This window comes from Protopterus annectens, chromosome 9.part0 (genome assembly GCF_019279795.1).
Source record: "Protopterus annectens isolate FY-2018-M chromosome 9.part0, PAN1.0, whole genome shotgun sequence".
Taxonomy (NCBI): domain Eukaryota; kingdom Metazoa; phylum Chordata; order Ceratodontiformes; family Protopteridae; genus Protopterus; species Protopterus annectens.
The window spans coordinates 695,712,478-695,719,652 of record NC_056743.1 but is presented as its reverse complement, the minus strand read 5'-3'; the positions used below and the strand labels follow the sequence as shown (position 1 = coordinate 695,719,652).

The 7,175-nt window shown below is 41.4% G+C and overlaps 1 protein-coding gene across 1 annotated transcript in view; it reads left to right on the top strand.

Annotated features, from left to right (window-relative positions):
- The first annotated feature begins 222 nt into the window (after nt 1–222).
- LOC122810570 overlaps nt 223–7,175 on the top strand; it is a 945,872-nt gene continuing 938,919 nt past the window's right edge. Inside the window, exon 1 of the mRNA XM_044082150.1 lies at nt 223–500. The gene's annotated coding sequence lies outside the window, so the exon portion shown is untranslated. The remainder of the gene's footprint in view (nt 501–7,175) is intronic.

The window sequence follows — 7,175 nt, the reverse complement described above, 5'->3', positions numbered from 1 at the left end:
CCACGATTCTGTTGAGAATTTCCCTTATTCGTTGACACCTATGCCATCTCAACTTCACATTCTGCTTTTGATGAAAAAGACGTTGAAGCCTCATAATAAAAGGTAATATGAGTGTCACGTGACATTTTAATTAACATGCCTGCCAGTCATCTGTGATTTCCACGCCCATTCCCCCTGTCAAAAAGTACCGACACGCCCATAGCTGCTCAGAACTGGGCGCGAGGTATGGTTCTAATATTATACCAATAAAAGACGGCAAAAAAGTGAAAGTGAAACTTACATGGAAAAAATGCTGATTAAAAAATCCCCTAAACAATTTGTGCTTGTATAGGGAAAGGTGGTGTCATGGGGTCTGGAACGTATTTGCATGTAATAGTTTATTTATTTATTTATTTTACATTCCCTAAGTTTATTCTTCATTAATCGGTCGAATGAAAGTGTTGTCATCCTACTTCAAGATCAAAAGGCAGGTAACTTCCTGTGAAAAGGTACCAAAAGTGGTAAGGTGTACTTTTTTTGTTTAACATTTAGTTTGACTGTGACGCATCACAGAAATTATTCTGTTGTGGTTGTCAGGCAAAACATATGGAGTAGAGTCTGTGCGGGCTGTAGCAGTATTTTGATGAGACCAGACCATGCTCCGCAAAGTTGAACTGCTTTATGGAGTAAGCTCTTCGTAGGCACCATCATATATGATATATGGTGTTGGGGGGTGTGGACATGAGTGTTTATTATTGAATGCTGATCAATTTAACAGAATAATACTGACGATGTTGGCAGCCGTTTGGTTACGGGAAATTGTGTGAAACAGTGAAATTCAAGCAGAAAAGTAAGTGGTATGGCAGCTCACTGTTCGGCATTCCAGCGTTATCCCAGAACGTTTCACGTTTATATCATGAAGGAAAAAAGGGCAGACAAAAACTACGGGGGAGGGGGTGGAAAAATGAGAGAACGTTCATTCAGCACTGTGAGAATCGTGATACGGAAACGAGTTGATATGGGAGATTTGGCACGGATGATTGACGAGCGAACCCCAATACGAAATGAGGCATGATTGGCATGCCATGCATATTATCCACTGACATCATGCATGCAATGAATGTAGATGAGCAGCTGTGATTAATGAATATAGCTCTGTCATTTCTTATGTTATAGCAAAGTACAGACATTATGCATACTTTGACAAGAATGTACACATTTCAATATAGTTAATAAGTAAACAAATACTTTATTGGATACATTTCGGATCGAAGAGGGTTGGACTGAGTTCTGCCTTAATCTTTCTTAAAATGCTTGCATTTTTTTGGTGTGTACGTTTGGCTTTAGTAATTTGGTACTTTATAATTTGGTTTTCTTACTGCGTGGATATTTTTTGTTTGGTGCTGGTGGTGGCCATATAAAAATACTTCATTCGAAAATGTTCTGTATACAGAAAAGGGTACAATGGCAGTCACTTATAAATGTATATACTCATAGTCTATACTACACTACACCATCGCACATTTGGCAGCACTTATACATGTCTATAATGTATTCATTCATTGAAAATACGGCGGTTCGGGTTCGAGGCATACCGTAATGAATATTACCAACTGACGTAAAACGGCTCGGGCAGGGTTTGAGCGGCGCTTGCTACTACTGCCCATCTGGTGAGCTAGTACACTACAACACCGCCCATAAAAGATCTAACATATCAAATGTATGTGTAGTTGAGTACGTAGAATAAATAAAAACGGAGACGAATTAAAAATAGAAAGAAGTCGTGCAGATAAGGGCAGTGCTAGCTAGATTAGGAAAGGTAATAGAGAACAATAAGATGAAAGAGGGAAGTAGATCATGTGTAATAGGTTACCACATTATTATTGCTCTAAACCCAAGTCATGCTGATTGCCTTCAGTCTGTTAAAAAATACCTTCTTTAATGTACTGAGTGTCAAGTATTTGGGTAGGAATGCTTTACATTACAAAAAATCATGACTGATTTGATACTCGTGCTACTGCCATCTCTGTGCATCAGCATCGTGTTTTACAGAAACTTTTATTTTCATTTTTGCCAGAGATATCGACATGAACCTCCCCCTTCAACATTTCTCACATTTTACAGTTTTAGTATGTGTTAAAGGCTGTAAAAAGCTTTTAACATTTTTACAAGTGTTGCTGACAGCTGCCTATTCTTTATAAAGTCGTGAGATACAGCAGACTTGTATTTTTTTATCCATTTCTCTTGTTTCGTTTGTGAGGTTTGGGGTTATTGTAGAAGAAATCATCATGTGTGTAAAACCAGCTCTGTCCTTTATTAGTGCTTTTTGTTGGTGGTGGTTTTTAATGAAGCTGGGTGTCCTTTTGTTTTCAACTCACTCAGTGTGTCGACCATTCGCAGCCCTTAAGGCCAAACACCTTGCCTGATACACCAGTAATAGGTGACTCCATAGTCACACACACTGATGTCCCACTGACCAGGCTGAACAAGGAGAAGGTGACTGTGAGCTGTCTATCGGGAGCTAGGATCCGCCACATAACACACGCACTCAGGTCATTCCAAAGCAAGTACAAATATGACTCCGTCATTGTCCATGCTGGTGTGAATGACCTGAGACGTACCTCCCTGGACTACATGAAAAGAGACATAGAGGAGCTCTCGATTATGTAGCCCAGGCTGGTATGACCCTGACCCTGAGCAGCATCTTGCCCTCACCAAGAATGATACCACAATACAAAGACAAGATGATCAGCTTTAACAATTAGCTCAAGTACTGGTGTCATTCTAAGGGGATCCAATGTCTGTCTGCCTGGGATGATATATTGGACAAGCCACGCTGCTTCGCAAGGGATGGCTTACACCTGTCACCACTGGGCTTCCGGATATTGGCTAAGGCTCTTGCCACCCCATAGTGCCTTTTTAGGCAACGCCAAAAGACAAACCCACCTCCTTAGAAAACAAAAATGGAAAAACTAAGGGTAATGCTGCTCAACGCCAGAAGTCTAAATCTCAAGATGCAGGCACTTGATGCACTCCTCAGCATGGAGAACATCGACGTCTGTGCAGTAACTGAAACCTGGTTCAAGGCTCCTGAGAGCACCCCAGCTACCAGGCTATACCTCAGATTATGCTTTCGCCCCAAAACCCGGGCGAACCACAAAGGGAGGGGGAGTGTCCATATTCATAAAGGACACCCACACCTCCAGGTTAGTAGCAACACATGAAGCATCAGAGACCATACAGGTGCAACTTACCATAGGCAAAACTGCTATACAACTGGTAGCATGTTACAGACCACCCTCCCAATCTCAAGAACCCCACTCAGCCTTCCTGAAGACATTGGAGGATATGAATGTATCCCAAAATACCATCATACTGGGAGACTTCAACTACCCAAACATAGATTGAGTACATTATTCTAGCCCTAATACCCTAGCCCAAAGTTTCCTGGAATTCATAAATTCAAATGCACTGGAACAACTAGTCACCTCTCCCACTAGGGGAGATAATATACTAGACCTGATCATCACAAACATGGGGACAAAATGCTCCACACGGGAAGTATACCCCTCACTAGTGAGATCTGACCACAAACTAATCACCCTGGATATACATATCCCACCTCCACCCCCAGCACAAAAGACCACAGTGAAAAACTTCTCAAAAGCAGACTTGGTATCCTTTAAACCCACTGTGCCAGTGGATACCACATCCCACAATGCCGAATCCTTCACAAATGCTTTCTATGGACATCTCCAAGAATGCATGGATCATGCAATCCCAAACAAATCCAAGTCCCTCCCCACCAAATGTAAGCGTCCTGTCTGGTGGACCTCAGCCATAAACAAATTGTATAACAAAAGAAGGAAGCTACTGCACGTCAGAGTGAAATCCCATGAAGGGAAGACATCTCTGATCAACATTAGCAGAAAACTACGTTCTCTCATAAAAACATCCAAGGCAAACTTTGAGAGAAAAATCGCTAAGGACACTAAAGATAACCACAAAGCCTTCTTCAGCTATGTTAGAAACCTGGGCGGAAACCCTCAGATATGCTCAGAGTTGGTTCACAACAACAAAAAATGCACTGAACCCACAGATATTGCTAACATTCTGGCTGACAGGTTTAGTGCAAATTTCTCCCCTCCTTCACCCCCAAAAGAAGAAATACTTATCTCAGCTGAATGTAATCTCCCTGTCATCTCAGATGTCCAAGTGAGAACTGCCCTAAACAAAGCAAAAAACACAGCTTCAATGGGACCTGATGGTATCCCGGGGTGCGTGTTACGTGAACTCCAAGAGGAGCTAAACCCACACATAAAATGCTATTTAACCTTAGCCTTACTTCAGGATATGTACCTGAACACTGGCGTACAGCAACAGTGGTCCCTCTCCACAAGGGGGGTGCCTCTACAGACCCTGGAAACTACCGCCCCATAAGCTTAACTAGCCCGGTCTGCAAAGCTATGGAAAGAATCATTATGGAACTCATAAACAGAGACATAGGGGACCTACAGACATAGCGGACCTACAGACACGTGACCCCACCCAGTTCGGCTTTGTAAAGGGCAGATCCTGCCTTTTAAACCTGGTTGACTTTTTCGAAACAGTCACTAGAGCCATTGATGAGGGAAAAGCAGTCCATACAGCATACCTGGACTTGGCTAAGGCCTTCGACACAATACCCCACTCAGGCATCATAGATAAGCTAAACAGCTTAAAAGTAAACCCTTATGTCACTAGATGGGTTGCAAACTGGCTAAAGGACAGAACCCATAAAGTTAAAATCGCTGGAGCAATGTCAGACTCAAAGCCAGTCACAAGTGGTGTCCCACGGGGATCTGTCCTGGGACCCCACTTGTTCGGCATTTATTTCTCAGATGTTAAAGCAAACATGCGAGGGCTGTGGCTGACAAAGTTCACAGATGACTGCAAACTAGGCGCCATAGTCGATACACCAGCAGACACACACATCCTACAAAAAGGCCTCACTGAAACGGACAACTGGTGACGTAGTCATGGCCTTAAACTAAATGCCAAAAAATGCATAGTCATCCCTTTTGGAAGAAACAAAGTACCCACAAATTATCACATAGACAGCAACCCACTGAGTACGGAAAAAGTAATCAGAGACTTAGGGAACCAAGTAGACAGCGACCTCTCATTTGACACCCACGTTGCCAAAGTGGTTAGAAAAACATTCGACCTTGCACACCTCACCATGAAGGGATTCACATCCAGATCCAAGGATGTCATTGTACCCCTATATTCCTCCCTCATCAGACCCATGATTGAGTACAATGCCCCATTTGGTATGTACCTCACCCGGCATTTGCAACAGCTGGAGAGACCACAAAAGTACCTCAACAAAAGGATCAAGGGTCTCCAACATATGTCTTATTCTGCCTGACTAAAGAAACTTCAGCTCTATTCAGTAGCATACCGCCTGCTCAGAGGTGATCTCTGCCTGACGTGCAAGGCCATGTCCAATCAGGATCTGATGGACATGCTCCACCTCAAAAAATCCAAATCCATCAGGACCACGAGAGCTAAAGACTTAAACCTCGGCACAAGTATGAATAGGACATGCTGGAGGGATAGATTCATAACCCAGAGGCTTCCCATGCTTTGGAACAGGATCCCAGTTCATATTAGGCAGAGCCCCTCATTGACTCTCTTCAAGAGAAATCCTGATGAGTGGATGGGAGATAGTAAGTTTACCCCAGGGGTCACATCTGTGTCACTGCTAGACAGGGGCACAGTAAACTAATTCTATTATATAAGGGGACCTTCATTGTGTCACTACTAGACAGAGGCACAGTATTCTAGATTTATTCTGTACATTTTTGCACCATTTCATGGGGTGGCAAAAGCCACATCACTATGGCTAGGCTTACAAATGCCTCAGGGCAGATAGCCTAGTACTATACTATGAAACTATGAAACTATAATGTAAATAGAGAGTTTAAAAAAGTAAAAGGTATTTTAACAGCATAGATGTTTTCCAAAAAGACCATAAGAAACCGAAGATGAGACAGCAAGAGTTGCTCTACTCATTGGTTGTAAGAGAAGCTTTGAATCCTTTAAGTTTTCTTTGTGAGGGATGTTTGTACCGTCTCCAGTTGCACCAGATGGCATATTAGTAGGTTATTGTATTGAGTGCAGTATTCTCAATTTGGTCTGATAAGTGCTGTATACAGGCACAAAGTTATCTGTGTAGCACAGCTCTCAATCCATGGCGGCTCAATTGGGCAAATCCACATTCTTTGGGGTCATGATAGAGGATTTTATGGGTATTCTATGAAAGGTTAAAGACTTTACTGGTATCAAATGAAAAATTATCATCTACAAGAACTCTGGCATCTTTTACTTGTTGCCCATCATTAGCACTTAAAACTGTCAGGGGAATTTTACCAAATGCCAGAATACTGCTTCTTTGACACCGTAGGCAAGATAATTTATTTTGTACCATTTATGTGTAATTGTCATTTAAAGCTTATATGGACTGATTTTATTGTTTTCAGTGCTTTTCTCTTAATTAAAAAGGTAGCGGTGTATGAGCTACACTGTTTTGTCCCTAGAAAGCAGTTAAACTCCCTTCAGTTGTAGTTAAACAAAATTTACCACAAAATGTTAGAATGTCAACCTCATTGGGTTAAAATAAGATAGGATCATCCATGTAATTTGCCTAGTCCTGTGGGGCACCTCTTATCTTCTTAATTTGTTAGGATTACTAACATAATTTGTTTTGTTATGAGCCACAAGTTTCACTAACCTTGTTGGGGCCCCTGAAATTCTAAATCCAGTCTTGATTGTTTGAAAACATTTTAAAGTATATAAAGCCAAATTTACTATCAAAATATTGAAGGCAAAATAAATTCCTATTAAAAGGACAAGCTAAAATGCTGAAAACAAAAACAAAATTTACCCTAAATATCAAACATCAAAAACACGACAAATTACATTCGACATACCAGACTTCCAGTTTCGAAAGACAATATGTCCTTTTACGCACCCCCTGCAAATTATGTATAGCATCTCAGTGATCGCACTACAGTGAGAAAAAGGGTAAATTCCCTGATCCTCACTGTACTGCGATCTCCATTCACAATGACAAACTCATAATGATGAATCAAACATTACTTTCATTGTTACGATTTTGTATTATTCCAGTTCAGCATTGTGAAACTTTAAAA